The sequence below is a fragment of the Mesoplodon mirus genome (genome assembly GCF_964341445.2).
Source record: "Mesoplodon mirus genome assembly, chromosome: 1".
Taxonomy (NCBI): domain Eukaryota; kingdom Metazoa; phylum Chordata; class Mammalia; order Artiodactyla; family Ziphiidae; genus Mesoplodon; species Mesoplodon mirus.
Genome location: NC_138976.1, coordinates 11,752,679 through 11,766,872, shown reverse-complemented (window position 1 = coordinate 11,766,872; position 14,194 = coordinate 11,752,679). Strand labels below are relative to the sequence as shown.

The 14,194-nt window shown below is 49.9% G+C and overlaps 1 protein-coding gene across 3 annotated transcripts in view; it reads right to left on the bottom strand.

Moving 5' to 3' along the window:
- Positions 1–14,194, bottom strand: part of DENND1A (DENN domain containing 1A) — a 554,990-nt gene that overhangs the window by 91,875 nt on the left and 448,921 nt on the right. The gene's annotated exons all lie outside the window — the stretch shown is intronic.

Sequence of the window (14,194 nt, the reverse complement as noted above, 5' to 3'; positions counted from 1 at the left end):
ATGAATATTTCTGCATCTACATGTGCAGGTGAAGAGCCCGTGTGGGGAGATAACTTCTTACACACCTCCTCCAAGGAGTTATTTAATGATGGGAGGACTCTAAATATTTGGGCGATTCCTGGTTAAAAGATTTGGGAAATGTCTTAATATGTGAGATATAGAGATTTTCCTATTTGAGAGATGATCTTCTCCAGACCAAATAGCTGATTCAGTTCTACCGGACCCTTTACCATGAAAAATTGTCACAGTGGTGTGGGGAACCCAGATTTGGTTCAAGGCCCAGCACACTGGCCAGCCGATCTGGGGCAAGTATCTGCCCAAGAGCCTGGAGGTGGGGGTCACCAGTCTGAGATGGTGTTCTGGTTCTAGTGCTTTACTACCTGTGTCCCCTTGGGCATGCTCCTTCCCTCTCTGAGTCTCAGTTTCATCACCTGTATGGGAAACTAACGTTTGTTGATCACTTTGATCAATGGTTCCTACATCCGGTATTGCAAGAAGACTCACCTAAGGAGGGTCTTTTTAATGCATATTCCTGGGCTGTGGCTCAGACCTTTACAAAGCTGCTCAGATGATTATAACGCATTTGGGAACCTGGGTGGGGGGAGTAGCAGTAACAAGAGTAGTAGACACTTACACTTGCTTGCCAGGTGCCAGGTACCTTTGTAAGCGTTTTACATGTATGCACACATTCGATCCTCATAACAACCCCATGAGGTAGATATTGCTGCTGTCCCTGTTTTACAGTTGGGAAATGGAGGCACAGAAATGTGAGTTAACTTTTCTAGGTTCGCACAGGCAGGATTTGACCCAGTGGTCTGGCTCGGGTCTGTGCTTGACCTAGACTGTAGGCGCTAAGGGGACAGTAGCTCTGCTTCTCTTCATCACCACTCTGTCCTCAGGGCCCAGTCTCAACCTCCACTGTCACAGTTGGGTTATTAAGTCTTCCAAAAGCTTTTGGAGGTTGTCAAAGGGATGAGCATCCAGGGGATGGGCTGAAGTCTGTGCCAGGGGCACCATGGTGGCTGTGACTTCCAGCCATTTCCCTGCCTGAGACCAGTCCACAAAATAAGGACAGTTTGGTTCCCAGGAAAGGGCAGGCCCCTCCCAACATGTGGCTAGCAGGTGTCTTACCTTCGGGAATATCAAATCACCACGACTCTCCTTCCTTCCTGAACAATAATAATTATAATAATAATAATAGTAATAGCAGGAACCACTTACTGAGTGTCTGCTCTTCACAAACAGTATTTATTCTAGTTAGCGATTAACATGCTGAATTGTTTAGGGGAAATTGTACGGATATCCGCAACTTACTCTGAAAATGCCTCAAAAAACAGATGCAGTGATAGACAGACAGATACGTGATAAAGCAAGCATAGCAGAATGTTAATGGTACAACCTAGTTGGTAGGCATGTAGGTATTCACTGTAAAATTCTTTCGATTTTTCTGTATGCTTGAAACATTTTGCAACAAGATGTTGGGGAAAAAAAACCCACAGCGGGACATGAAATATTAGACTTCAGAGGGGCAAGGGTGGTGGCAGGCAGGATGTATTATTCCACAATCAACTAGTCTTGAGGGGACATCAAACATGACATTGCGTTATCCAATTTATTGCTGATCTAGTGACAGGGAAGTATTAAAAGTGAGTTATAAATGAAAAACAAACTATTTATTGCACATCTACTATGAGCCAGGCACTGGAAGAGTAATGATTAGACTGGTCGGTCTCTCTCCCCCGGGAGATCACCCCCCTCCCCGCCGCACACAGACGTGTATGTGACGGACACGTGAAGGTACCCATCATCCTCTTTTTACAGATCTGGAAATAAAGCTCTGAAAGGTCAAGCGACTTGCCCAAGACCATGTAACAAGTAGGTGGTGGGTGAGGATTCACATCTAGGCACGTCTAAGTGTAAAGGCTCGGTTCCTTCTGCCACCTTTCAAAAGGTCGCTAACATCATCGAATCTCATCTGCTCTTGATGAGAGGAGCTACACAGAAAACTGACATTCCAAGATCACTTACAAGTTTCATTCCAATTATTCTTTTCAACCCTGCCCCTCATCAGACTGGGTCCCAGATTACCAGCAACCAACTTTTAATTCTCTTCACTTGGGAATTCTTTCGGCTTTAAGGCGGCTTCCCAATCGTTACCTTATTTAATGCTTATGTGACCCCGAAAGATGACTCTGGAATTCCATTTGACCTGCGACAGGCTGTCTGCTCAGCCCTCCCTCCCCTCTGTCCCAGGGTTAGTGGGGGTTGGTGAGTTTGGCAGAAGGAAAAGAGAAGCTGCCCAAAGAGAGCACGTGGATGACAGAGTTTTGACTGGACAGTTCCAGGCCCTTCACTGCCCACTGGCCTGTCTGCCCCTTCAGGACCCTAAAGGCCTTTTGCCAATAACCTCTTCACAGGGACCAAACGATTCTCCCTCTTGCTCTGGTGGTACACCGGGAGCCTCTCACTTCTTGCTTCCTTTAGAAGATAACTGCAGGGTCATGTGTGGTTCCAGCCAGGGAGACTGTTAAAAAAGACTATCCCAAGAACCCCTGGAAAGAGCTTTTATTTGGTAATGATGAATGGGGAAAGCAAGTGTCAGCTGAGTTCGTTTTACTAGCAATACATTCCCCATGTCAGGATAGATAGGGGGAAAAAACCAAAAAAAACAAAAAGAGAGCTGGTAATCTGAGGTACTTATGAACAAAGTTGTGTTAAGAGAAACACAAGATAACAGACTTTTTGCTGCAGGGCTTTACTTCCTAAACATCCCATCCTGCTGACCACCACCCGGGGGTGCACCACTGATGCACGACCCCCACCATCTGATCGCATCACACCCGCTGAAAGTGCTGCCCTGCTCCGGCTGCCTCTGTGAGGGCTCCGAGGCTCCTCTCAATTGGGCATGTGCCCAAAGGCACCTCCAGCCACACCTCCTGATATTTCCCCCTGCAGGCCAGAAGTCTCAATCACTGCAAGCTGCCCGCAGCTCCCCTGCACCGGCCATACTGCTTCGGACCTCCCCGCTCTTCTCTTTCCTCCCTTCTTCATCAGGCTAACTGCTACTCATCCTACAAGGCCAAACTCAGGTGTCATGGCCTGCAGGAGCGGCCCCTGTCCCCAGGGCCCCCCTCTCTGGAACTTCCATGGGCTCCCATGGCACCCCGAGCCGACCTCTATCACCTCATACAGTTCCCTGCTCACCCACCGGCCTCCCCCTTGGGGACGTGAGCTCCTTAGGGGTAGGCAGTGAACCGTCTTATTGGCCCACAGTTCCCTGAGAGAGCACACAGCCTGGCACACAAGTGGCACTGAATACTTGTGTGTTAAATGAATGAATAAATGAATGAACCGTCTACAATCCTACACGGGAGTGAGTCCCATGAAATGAAGCTGCTTTCCGAAAAGTAAAAGAATACCAAGATAGTTTGAAACAGACCCACACCATCCCAGAATTCTTCCTGGAGCAGACGGCTGCACAGCAAGGCTGCAATTATAGACACGCACACACACACACGAGCACACATTGTTTAAAAAAATTCATAGAATGCACTTAACACTGACTTTTTTTTTCTTATTGGAAACCTGTTTACAATCTTGTCCACTGTCAGTCTTAAATGTCACTTTTCAGAAAGATGGCTGCTGCCAGGAGAAATTTATTTTCAAATTGAATCACAGCATGTTCATGCAGAGAAGCACCTCTTTTGAATCTCTAAATTGGAGGGAATTCAGGGAAGAGAACGGGAGGTGATTAGAATCTGCACAGGCTGATTCAGGAGGAAAAATTATGAGACTAAAATATGCACGGGTGAGCTAAACAGCAGCTATTAGTTGGTGGAAATGGTGAAGGCAGGACAGCAACTACCTAGAAACCTACCAGAACAGCGAGGATGCACAGGAAGAAGTGGAAATAGGGCTGAGGGAGTGGGAGAATGAAATGGTGGGGGAAGTCTAAGCTTCCTTCAGGAAGGAAGTGCACGTTTACTGATGCCCACCTGTGCCAGGTACTGTGCAAGGTGGCCTTGCTTGTTCAGCCTTTGCCCACTAGCTACATTATTCCTGTTGTAAAGGTGAAGATACTGAGCTTCTGAGAGATGAAGAAACCCAAATAAGGAAGTGGGGGTGTGTGTGTCAGTGTCTACCAGCCACTCTGCCACCAGCTAGTGACTAAGACAAGTTTGCAGTAGGCATCACTGTCCCTGCTATTTGCCAGAGGAGGGTGATCAGGGAGGGCTTCCTGAAGGGGGAACACTTTAGCTGAAGCTGATTATGTTTCTTTGTTGCTGCTCAGAAGAGAGTTGTCAGCTTAGAAAGGTGAGCCGGACCTCAGCAAAGCCTCTTGAGCAGACCCCCACCCTGGGGTGTGTGAGGTACCTGTCCTCCACGGCAGATTCTGTGCCCCTGCTGAGCCAGCCAGCAGGTACTCTGCATCCTGGCTCTTGTACCTTTAAGCTAAGTGAACTTGGGCCAGTCTGAGCCCCGCTACCTCCCCAAGAAGATGGAGCTGATGCCGCCAGCCTCATGGGGATGCTGTGAGGATGAAAGCACTAGCACGTGGTTGGAATCCACTGTGAACACTATTTTTCCTTTTTTTTTTTTGCGGTACGCGGGCCTCTCACTGTTGTGGCCTCTCCCGTTGTGGAGCACAGGCTCCGGATGCACAAGCTCATCGGCCATGTCTCACAGGCCCAGCCGCTCTGCGGCACGTGGGATCTTCCCGGACCGGGGCACAAACCCACATCCCCTGCATCGGCAGGCGGACTCTCAACCACTGCGCCACCAGGGAAGCCCTATTTTTCCTTTTTAACACAAACATTATACACGTTTTCGATTGTTCCCTTGACCTGGCAATTGTGTACTCATCCATCAGGACCCAGCTCAGGAAACCATGCCTTTAAGAAGCCTGTCCCACACCACTGTAAAGCAATTATACTCCAATAAAGATGTTATTAAAAAAAAAAAAAAAGAAGCCTGTCCCAAATTTGCACGGTGCCCCCTCCATTCTGAGAGTCCCGCAGAGGCCTTGAGTCAGGACTACGTTTTGTTCACCACTGAATCCCCAACCCCAAGGGCAGGGCCTGGCACATGGAAGGTGCTCCAGAGCTGCTGGTGAATGCCTGGCTGAGGGGCTCCTCAGCCCCTCCACCTGGCTGCTGATGACCCCCCAAGGCGGCCTCCAGGAACTCAGCAAGCAAAGCCTGGGCCTTGCAATGCTTGCTTCTGCGTGCAGACTCTCTATCTGGGAAGCTGAGGATTCCCAGCCCAGACCCAGGGCTCTGTGGGTTCCCCAGCTTTTAGTCGACCCTATGCTTGAAAACTGGTGTTTGTCAGGGTCTGTCCTGCGCTCCATCTGTCGTGAAGGAAGTGCCCTGTGTTGACCGATGTTCCACTCCGATGGCCTCTGAGGGAGGGTGTGCTCTGGCGTGGTTCAGGCTCCGCAGGGGGCTGGGCGGGGCATCCCGGCTCTGTCACTCACTATCCATGTGGCTGTGGGAACGTTTTTAAGCTAACCAAGCCTCAGTTTGTCATTTGTAAAACGGAAACAATGCAACCTGCCTCACAGCGTTGTCATGGGGAACAGACAGATTTTATGTCAAAGTACTTGACTCAGGGCCAGACATGTAATGGAGACTCCTGGCTGGTAGTTGTTATTAATGTCCTGTTCACTCCCAGTCTCCTAGGACTGCACAGTAAACGGGTCATCTCCTAGTAACTGTGCTCATCCAATATAAGCTATTAAATATTACTTTATTCATTTAAAAATTTGTCTAAATCTGGTCAGAGTGACTTGGTTATGTTGAGTTGGCAGCTCTGGTCTTTGGGAAGCCCGCGTGTCTATCCTAAAAGTTCCCTATTCAGAATCCAAGGAGCCCACACCAGGAAACTCTTCATGTCCCCATTCATTTAGTAAACGTCTATCTAGCGGGCCACATGGTGAAGGGAGGGGGCTTGGTTTCTGGAGACAGATGGATCTGGGTTGGAACCCCACCTCGACTCCTTAGCACCTGGGCAGCTTAGAGCAAACCTCTCACGTGGAGGCAAAGGGCAGTGATGAGGACTTGACCCTTGGATCCCAGGGTCATCTGACCCATCAGAGCATGTGCAGACAGCGCCACCCAGGGATTCTTCCAGCCAGCCCTCTGATACTGTCCCTCTCCTGTCTTTAACTTTCAGTGATTGTCCCGCCTTCATGGTGACTGTCCCTCCATTCACCAACACTGACTGACAACCTACTATGTACTGGGTGCTATCTAGGTCCCAGGGAGGGTGCAGTGTCAGGACGTCCGAAGTCCTCACCCTGCATCTGAGGGCCTCCCGCTCCGGCCCCTGCCTGTCCTTCCTGCCTCGCTGCCCCTCGTTCCCTACTCCGCGGCCCTACTAAGTGCCTTCAGGTCTGCGAATGCACACAGGGTGTGCTCTCACCACTGAGTCTCTGCCCAAGTTCTTTCCGTTTGGACGGTCCTTGCACACATCATCCACCTGCCTGACTGTGCCCCCTGCCCCCTCCGGGGCCCTCAGTGAACGGTATGGCACGAAAGGGAGACCCTGGGCAAGCGCGGGGAGTCCACTGGCCGTAGCGGCCGGCAGACCCGGCCCTGCTCAGCTCCATACCTTCTCACCTGGGGCGCCTGGGGCACGTGACATCACCACCCTGCCCCCAATCTCCTCTTCTGTAACACAGAGGTGGTAATGTCTGCCTCAAAGTTTCATTTCAAGGATTACAGGAGACCCATGCTAGGGGTGTGGTAAATGGCAGCCATTGTAAGTGTCTCCGTAGTTTCTTGCCTGTCACTCTAAACTCTGAGCTTCCTGAGGGCAGGAGCCGTGCCTCTGCCATCTCGAGACACTCCCTGTGAGGGGCAGAGTCTGGCGCACTTGAAATGAGCAAGTGACAAGCCTTGGGGAAATGTGTCTCTTGAAATCAAAAGCCTCTCTGGTGTTGAAGGAGTTAAAATCTGCTCATGCTTATAAACAAGCCCCACTTCAGCTCAGCACTATCACTGGGTGTGAGTCACAAGGCTTAGCAGGTGTGGGCAATAATTAAAGGCTTCAGCAATCTACCTGGGCAAGGTATTTTTGCCTCTTATTCCAAAGAGGAAACCCTCTCTATGGAGAGCAGAGGGGCTCATTAATGAGACTAATTAGGTGTAAAGGGGGTAGAGGCTGGCATCAGCTGCAGCTTGAAGGAGCTAATCATTAAGCTCTGTAATCTCCTCCACTGAGCACAAGCAGATCAGGCTCAGGGGCTGTGAGCAGGCTTCCACACCTGAGTACCTGACCACGGCCTTTGGAGAGGCTGAAAGGCCTTACCTCTCCCCCTGCCATGCTCCACCAGGAGATCACACACACACACACACACACGCACACACGCACACACGCACACACACACACCCTGCCCCCGTGGGGTCAGCTTCCAGGGAAAGGGGCCAGCTCATCCAAGAAGAGGCTTTTCTTTCAGTGTTCCCTCACCCCTGAGGAGCATGTGCTGGGAAGTTGTGCCTTGGGTTTTACAAGTTTTCCTGGATATAAGGAATGAACCCAAGAATCTCCTTCTTGGCCTCCACATGTGGAAGATGAAACTCTCATGCCTAGAATTCCAGATTTTCTAGCCACCATTAATGTCTAGCTGGCACTGGGAGGACTTCCCTCGCTGTATCCTCCTCCTTGCTGGCCTGTGAGCTCAGTGACCTGGGGGCTGGGGGCTGGTTCCCGGGGATCTTCAGTGGCTGGCATCCCGAGGTGTCATGGATACACTGGATGCATGGTGGGATGGACGGCAGGGAGGGCGGTGGGGAGAGAACAGATGGATGGATTGTGGCACTGCCACTTTTCTCAGCTCTGTGGCTTTGGTCAAGTCACAGCCCTGAGCCCTAATTCCCTCACCTGTGAAAGGAGCGTAAGAAGATCATGGGCACAAGAGCATTTTCAAAAGTATAAACCGCGTGTAAAAGTAGTTCACGTATAATTATTGTGTTTAAAATTTCGGTAAAAGAAGAGAGAGGCTGATCATCAGGGGAGTGGGAAAATAATTCCAATAAAGTCCCCACTCTGGGCTTGAGCTCGCCAAAGGGCAGGGCATCCCTGGGTAAGGCCGCAGGGGCACAGAGGCTTGCACCTGGAGAACTGGGCTCTTGGATGCTGGCGCCGAGGAGTGTCTGCACTGTTTACAGAGCTCTCACCGGCTTCAGCCCGGCTGCCAGTCTCCCAGGAGGCTCTCCATCTCAGTGACATGCCCTCAGAGACTCCTGGGAAGCAGGGAAGGAAGCAGCTTGGCCCCTTGTCTCCCCCATGAGACCCACTCCACACAGCCCCCCTTCAACCTTCTACACCTGCAGCCATGTCCAAAAGGAGCCCTCAAAGCCGGCGCCAACCAAGCCGCAAGTGTCCAGCCAACACGCCCAGAGGGTCAGTTTGCTGGTGACACCCTCCTTGCCCTTAGAGCCTCAGCTCTGCCATGAGCACCTTGGTGAAGTCTCCCTTGATATCCAACTCCATCCCTCCCCCCACCAATCTTCTGTAGTCCTTCCATCTTCTGGGCACCCTCCACCCCACCACTGACCACTTGTTCCCATGTTTTTCTCTCCCATTCCATTGTGAATGGGAAGTAAGAAAAATCCTTCTGGGGACTTCTCTGGTGGCGCAGTGGTTGAGAGTCCGCCTGCCGATGCAGGGGACACGGGTTCATGCCCCGGTCTGGGAAGATCCCACATGCCACGGAGCGGCTGGGCCTGTGAGCCATGGCCACTGAGCCTGCGCATCCGGAGCCTGCGCTCCGCAACGGGAGAGGCCACAACAGTGAGAGGCCCGTGTACCGCAAAAGAAAAAAAAGAAAAAAAAAAAAAAAAGAAAACTCCTTCTTCCTAATGGAGCTGATCTTGCCAACCCCCAACCAGCCAAGGGGCAGGCATGTGACCTGTGTCTGGCCAACTGGAGGCCCCCATCCTCTGGTCAGTGATTGGCTCAGGGCGGCCCAGATGTAGCCAAGCTGGGCTAAGCAGTCTCCTCTGAGAGATGATGCACAGACATAAGGGGTGGAGACTCATTTCAAGCTCTAAGGACCACACAGGCCCTTATGCTTCTATTGCAAAGCAAGAGAACGTCTGAAACAAAAACTAATAGGCAAAGCCAAGCCAGGCCAAGCCAAGCCAAAGAGTGATCGATGAGAGATGAGATAACATCATCTGAGCTCCTGAATCCAGCCATGGCTGTAGCAAGGGAAGCCTTGGGGTTCTCAGCTACGTGAGCCAAGGAATGCTCCCTCCTGACGTTTTTGCTCAAGTTAAAGTTCTACCATCTACAACCAAGAGAGGCCAAGCCAGGGTTTAACCAAGTCTAGGGCCGTTTTAGTCAGCCTGCAGGGTTTTTTCTTCCCCAATATTATTGCTGCTACTGACGTAACTAGAACAGACTCCATATTCATTTCTCCCCCTCTTGCCTTTTAGTTATGAGGCAAGATCACAGTTCTAGAGCAGAGACAAGCAAAGACATGGCAGGACCCGAGGCTGCTCTCAGACCAACACCTGCGGCCTCCAAATAGCTCTTCTGGTTGTAGCTGTCCTGTGGACATTTTCTGGCACCACATGCTCCTTATAAAAACCACTGTTTGTTTCTCAGAGTTTTTTCCCTGAGATCCCTTAGACTGTTTTCCACCATTTTCTCGGTCTGAACAACAAAAGTCACGAAAATATCAATACACACAATGTCCTGTAAAATCAAGAGCTTTAAAATAACTGGAATTAAAAAGGGGAGCAGGGGGGCCCAAACCCTGTCCCCAGTCCCTGAGAGGGGTGCTGGTATGTCTGCAGCTCTGGTGCCTTACGTACATATTATAATCCCCATTTCACAGGTGAAGAAACTGAGGCTCAGAGAGGGTGAAGTAAGTTGCTTCCCATCACACAGCTTGGCAAATGCCTACTTTTCCCCGTTTAAGGCCCAGCTCAAGTGTCGTCTCCCCTGTGCCCTGAAGCATTCTTCCTGGCGTCTCTAGCAGAGCTCCCACAGTCCTCCATCCAGCAGTTACCACGGGGTGTCCTCCTCATGGTTATAGGTGGGCCTCCACAGTAGGTGAGATCTCGAGGCAGAGACCTTTTCATTCATCTCCACACTCTCTCCATCAGCACAGGCCCTGGCCCTGGGCACGGCTGAAATAAATCTTTGCTGGAGTAAATGAATGGCTGAAGGAGTCGTGATTTGAACCCCGCCTGTTCAACTGTAAGCCAGACAGAGCTTTCCCTCCCCCAGCTGCCTCCGTGACTGCCTCTTGTTCTCCCTGGAGGGAGTCAGGCTGGGTAGGAGAAGTGGTTACAAGACCAGAGGGAGCATGGACAATGGTAATAAATATGTAAAACCCAGAATTCATTACATCCAGCTAATTCCAAATGCAAAAGACACCACATCCTCTGAGACAGACCCAAATGAAGGAGTCTGGTTTCTGGCCGGAGGAGTGGACCAGAATTGTTTGGTCCGACTTAAGAAATCATTCTCTTCTTGATGGGCAAGGTACCCACAAGGCTCTCCATCCTCCACTAATTTTGTGCCCAAGGGATCATGCCCCACCCCATCTCAGTTTCAGTTCTGTAAAAGATCCTCCTTTTGGTCCCTGAGAGGTCTCACCACCTTATGGCTGTGAACTAGAGACTCTCTGGTCAGGAATCTCAAAATCTGCAAAGTGGAGGATGTTAATTCTCTTAAAGAGACAGTGTTACAGCAAGATGTTAACATTACACAAAGTAAACTCTGTCCTCTGGGGGGGAAATGCTCCATAAACCAGAAATAAAGTGAATATCCCTCATGCAGTGCACTTGAAAACAGGCACCTTCGTGTGGTGCCTGCCTTCATCTGTCAGCCCAAAGAAAGGGAGAAAGGGCCTGGCGAGCCACCTAGGAAAGACAGCTAATGCTTACAATTCAGGCAGGCAGGAGGTCTGCAAACGCTCCCCTCTAGCCTCCCACACTCAAAACATTTCCTATAGTGAGGGCTTCAAAGGTAGAAAGGGGAAAAAAGATTTCCCCTCTGCCCTACGCCAGCCAAGAGAATATCTTTCTGTTCCCTCTGACACACACACACACACACACACACACACACACACACGTGCACACACACAGCTACAGGAGAAAGCCAAAACTACACACCTTGCTAGAAAGGAGGGGATTGGGTTTGAGACCATAGATGAAAGTCATGCCACAAGCACGTGAGTGATCTAGAGTGAAAGGTTCAATTCCTATTTCTGAAACTTACTAGGACTAAAGGAGATTAAGAGAGAGTGTGGGAAGAGGCACTCCAGTGAACTGCTAGATACACGCCTACAGATCCTGGCACTCACTAGACTGCATTGACTGGGTCTTCGTTACCAACTGTAGGAAAGACCACTCTTCGGTAACAACTAATGAGGAAAGTCTTGAGGGGCACCGGACAAGGCCCCATTCCTCCCCACCTAAGGCCCCAAACTTCTCCCCTATTGACTCTGCCTCAGCGGTATGGCTCCAAATAAAGTCCTCTGTCTGCCTGTGGTACTGAAGGTCCCAGTTAAATGCTGTACGCTCTCTTTTAAAAGACAAAAGTCATGTTCAGCCCCTATTAGTCGTTAACGCTTTAGTGAAAATTAGTTAATCCATTTGGTGTCTAAAAGCAGGAGAATAAGTCATATCAGATTTTGTGTTTCTTTTCCTAATAGGTGGCGAGGTAGCTTGGGGGTAAGGCTGGGGGCAGAAGGGGAGGCGGCTACTTTAGGTACAATACAGGCTGCAGTTAGTGAGACATTTGGAGAAAATCAGTCTCCATGTGGGCAAAATGGAGAAACATGGGCTGAACAACCACAGCTAAATGGTGGGTTTGTAGCTGTTGTCAAAACTGTTGGCCAGTGAGCTTTGTGTGTGGTAGAACTCTCTACTTTGTTCCGATGCCAACCAACATCATCAATAGCGACTTAGACAGAAGCATAGAAAACGCTGATCAAATCTGTAAAGGACATGGTGACAGCAAGGATTGAAAAAAATTCTCAGGAGACAGGAACAATGGGCTGAAACTAACAAGTTGAGATGTATTTGGGACAAATGTCATTTCCTACACTTAAGTTCAAAAAATCAACTCTACAAGTACTAGTCAAGGCTGACCCGTTTTAAAAGAAATTTGTATGGCAGGTGTAAAAGTGGCAGAATTTTATGTTCAATACATGTTCAGCAATGGCCGACAGCGTGATATGGTTCAAAAAAAGAATAATGCAACCTGCTACATTCAGAGAAGTAGAAAATCTAGAGCTGCACTCAGGGCAATAGAGTCCAATAGAGATATAATGTCAGTCACATATGCAATTTAAAAATCTCTAATTTGGTTCTGGGGTAAATTTCTACCTCATCCTGCACAGACAAGAGAAATAAACAATTGAAAAAAAATTCTCTAGTAGCACATTTAAAGAGTAAAAAAAGAAACAGGGGAAATTAATTCTAATAATGTGTTATATTTTACCCAATAAATAAAGTAATTATAATTTCAACATGTAACCAATATGGAAAATCGAGTTTTACATTCTGTTTTCTTACTAAGTCTCAGAAATCTGTTGTATATTTTGCCCTTACAGCCCATCTCCGTTCGGGCTAGTCACATTTCAAGTGTCCGAGGGCCGCCTGTAGCCAGTGGCTACTGTATTGGACATCACGTGTCTTGAGTAAGAGTGGGGACAGGCCCACCAAGTTCTCTTCTCATCAGACCGCATGTGGAATATCTGGTATTTTAGGCATTTAGGAGGGACAATGACAAACTAGAGCCCTCCAGAGACCAGCTGAAAAACTGGATTGAGAAGGCTGAGTGCAAAAGGACTTCTAGGACTGGTAGGAAAATCACAACCAAGTGATACTAGTGTTACGTGGCTACAGAGCATAAAACTAGGACTAGAGGGTGAAAACTGTGATAAGAAGATCTGGCTCTTTAAGAGTGAGATCACTACCAACACTGTGTGGGAAGTGCCTGCTCCCAGGCTGACTTCCTTTACCTGAGCGTGCACAGCTACAGCGTAGAGGTGACCACCTAGCGTAGGGCCCGGCACGCAGCAGTGACTCAAGAAAAGCTTGCTGAATCCAACAGAGCCTGAGTTTTTCTGACACCAGGAGTGTGTAAGCACAAGCCAGCTGACCTGCAGAGGAGGATGTACGTACAAGTGGATGTCCTCTAAGGTCCCTGTCAACTCCGAGATCTAAGTGTGACCAGCAAGTAGAATGGCTGGCTGTCTAGCTGACAATCCAGAACGTACACTGCCAAAGCTGTTTTCTCCGGCGAGCAGTCTTCTTGGGGGGACAGATTTATCCTGGCTGACCCTCATGGGCTGCCCGTGTGGCTCTGGTTGTCAGATGAAGGCACTGGGGGGCCTGAATTCGCATGGTCCCTGCCATCAAGGAGCTTACGAGTGAGGGTGTGCAGTGAACATTCCTCGTTAATGTTGTCAACTTGCTGGCTCCCAGCTGACTATGGTGAACAGAAGTACCGCCAGAAGGGTCTCTGTGTGAGCACTCCATCTGCCATGTCATGGGAAAAGGACACCTCCAGTTCCCCGTGGACGCCAAGGCTAGAGAGGCCTCCAGCCCATGGAAGATCCTGGGAAGCCCAGAGCTCTGCTTTGGACGTCTCACTACCCACTGGTCGCCTCTACCTGCATGTACCGCAGACACCCCAACATCAACATGTCCCCAACTCAACGCTTTATCTCCTACCCACCCCCACACCCTGTTCCTCTGTGAGCGCGGATTTGGCTGAGTTCTCTGCTGAGCCAGTCGGCTGTCTCTGACCTGGGTACTGGCTCTCACAACCTGGTGGGAGAGGCACACGTAACTCTAATATAAAGCAAACTGGCTGGAAGAGAGGGCTTCCTTTCCTTCCCCTGACGTTCACAGGGGAACGTCTGTCAGCCATGTACTGGACACTGGGGGCCACCAAGGACTCTGATGGGGCTTCTGCCCTTGAGGTGACTGCAGCCTCCTGGGAGAGACGGGCACACAAATAAGGGCGATAGAGGGTTTAGGTGAGGGGACAGAGGCTTGCCTGGGCATAAAGAAGGCCTGAAAGAGGAAGGGATGGATCCCACCGGGGCTGTCGTGGAAAAGCGACACAGAGGAACAGAGGGTGGGATGCTCATGCTGAGCCTTGAACCTGGTCGGATGGAGTCTGGAGGGTGTTCCAGGCAAAGAGTGCACGAGCCCGAGCA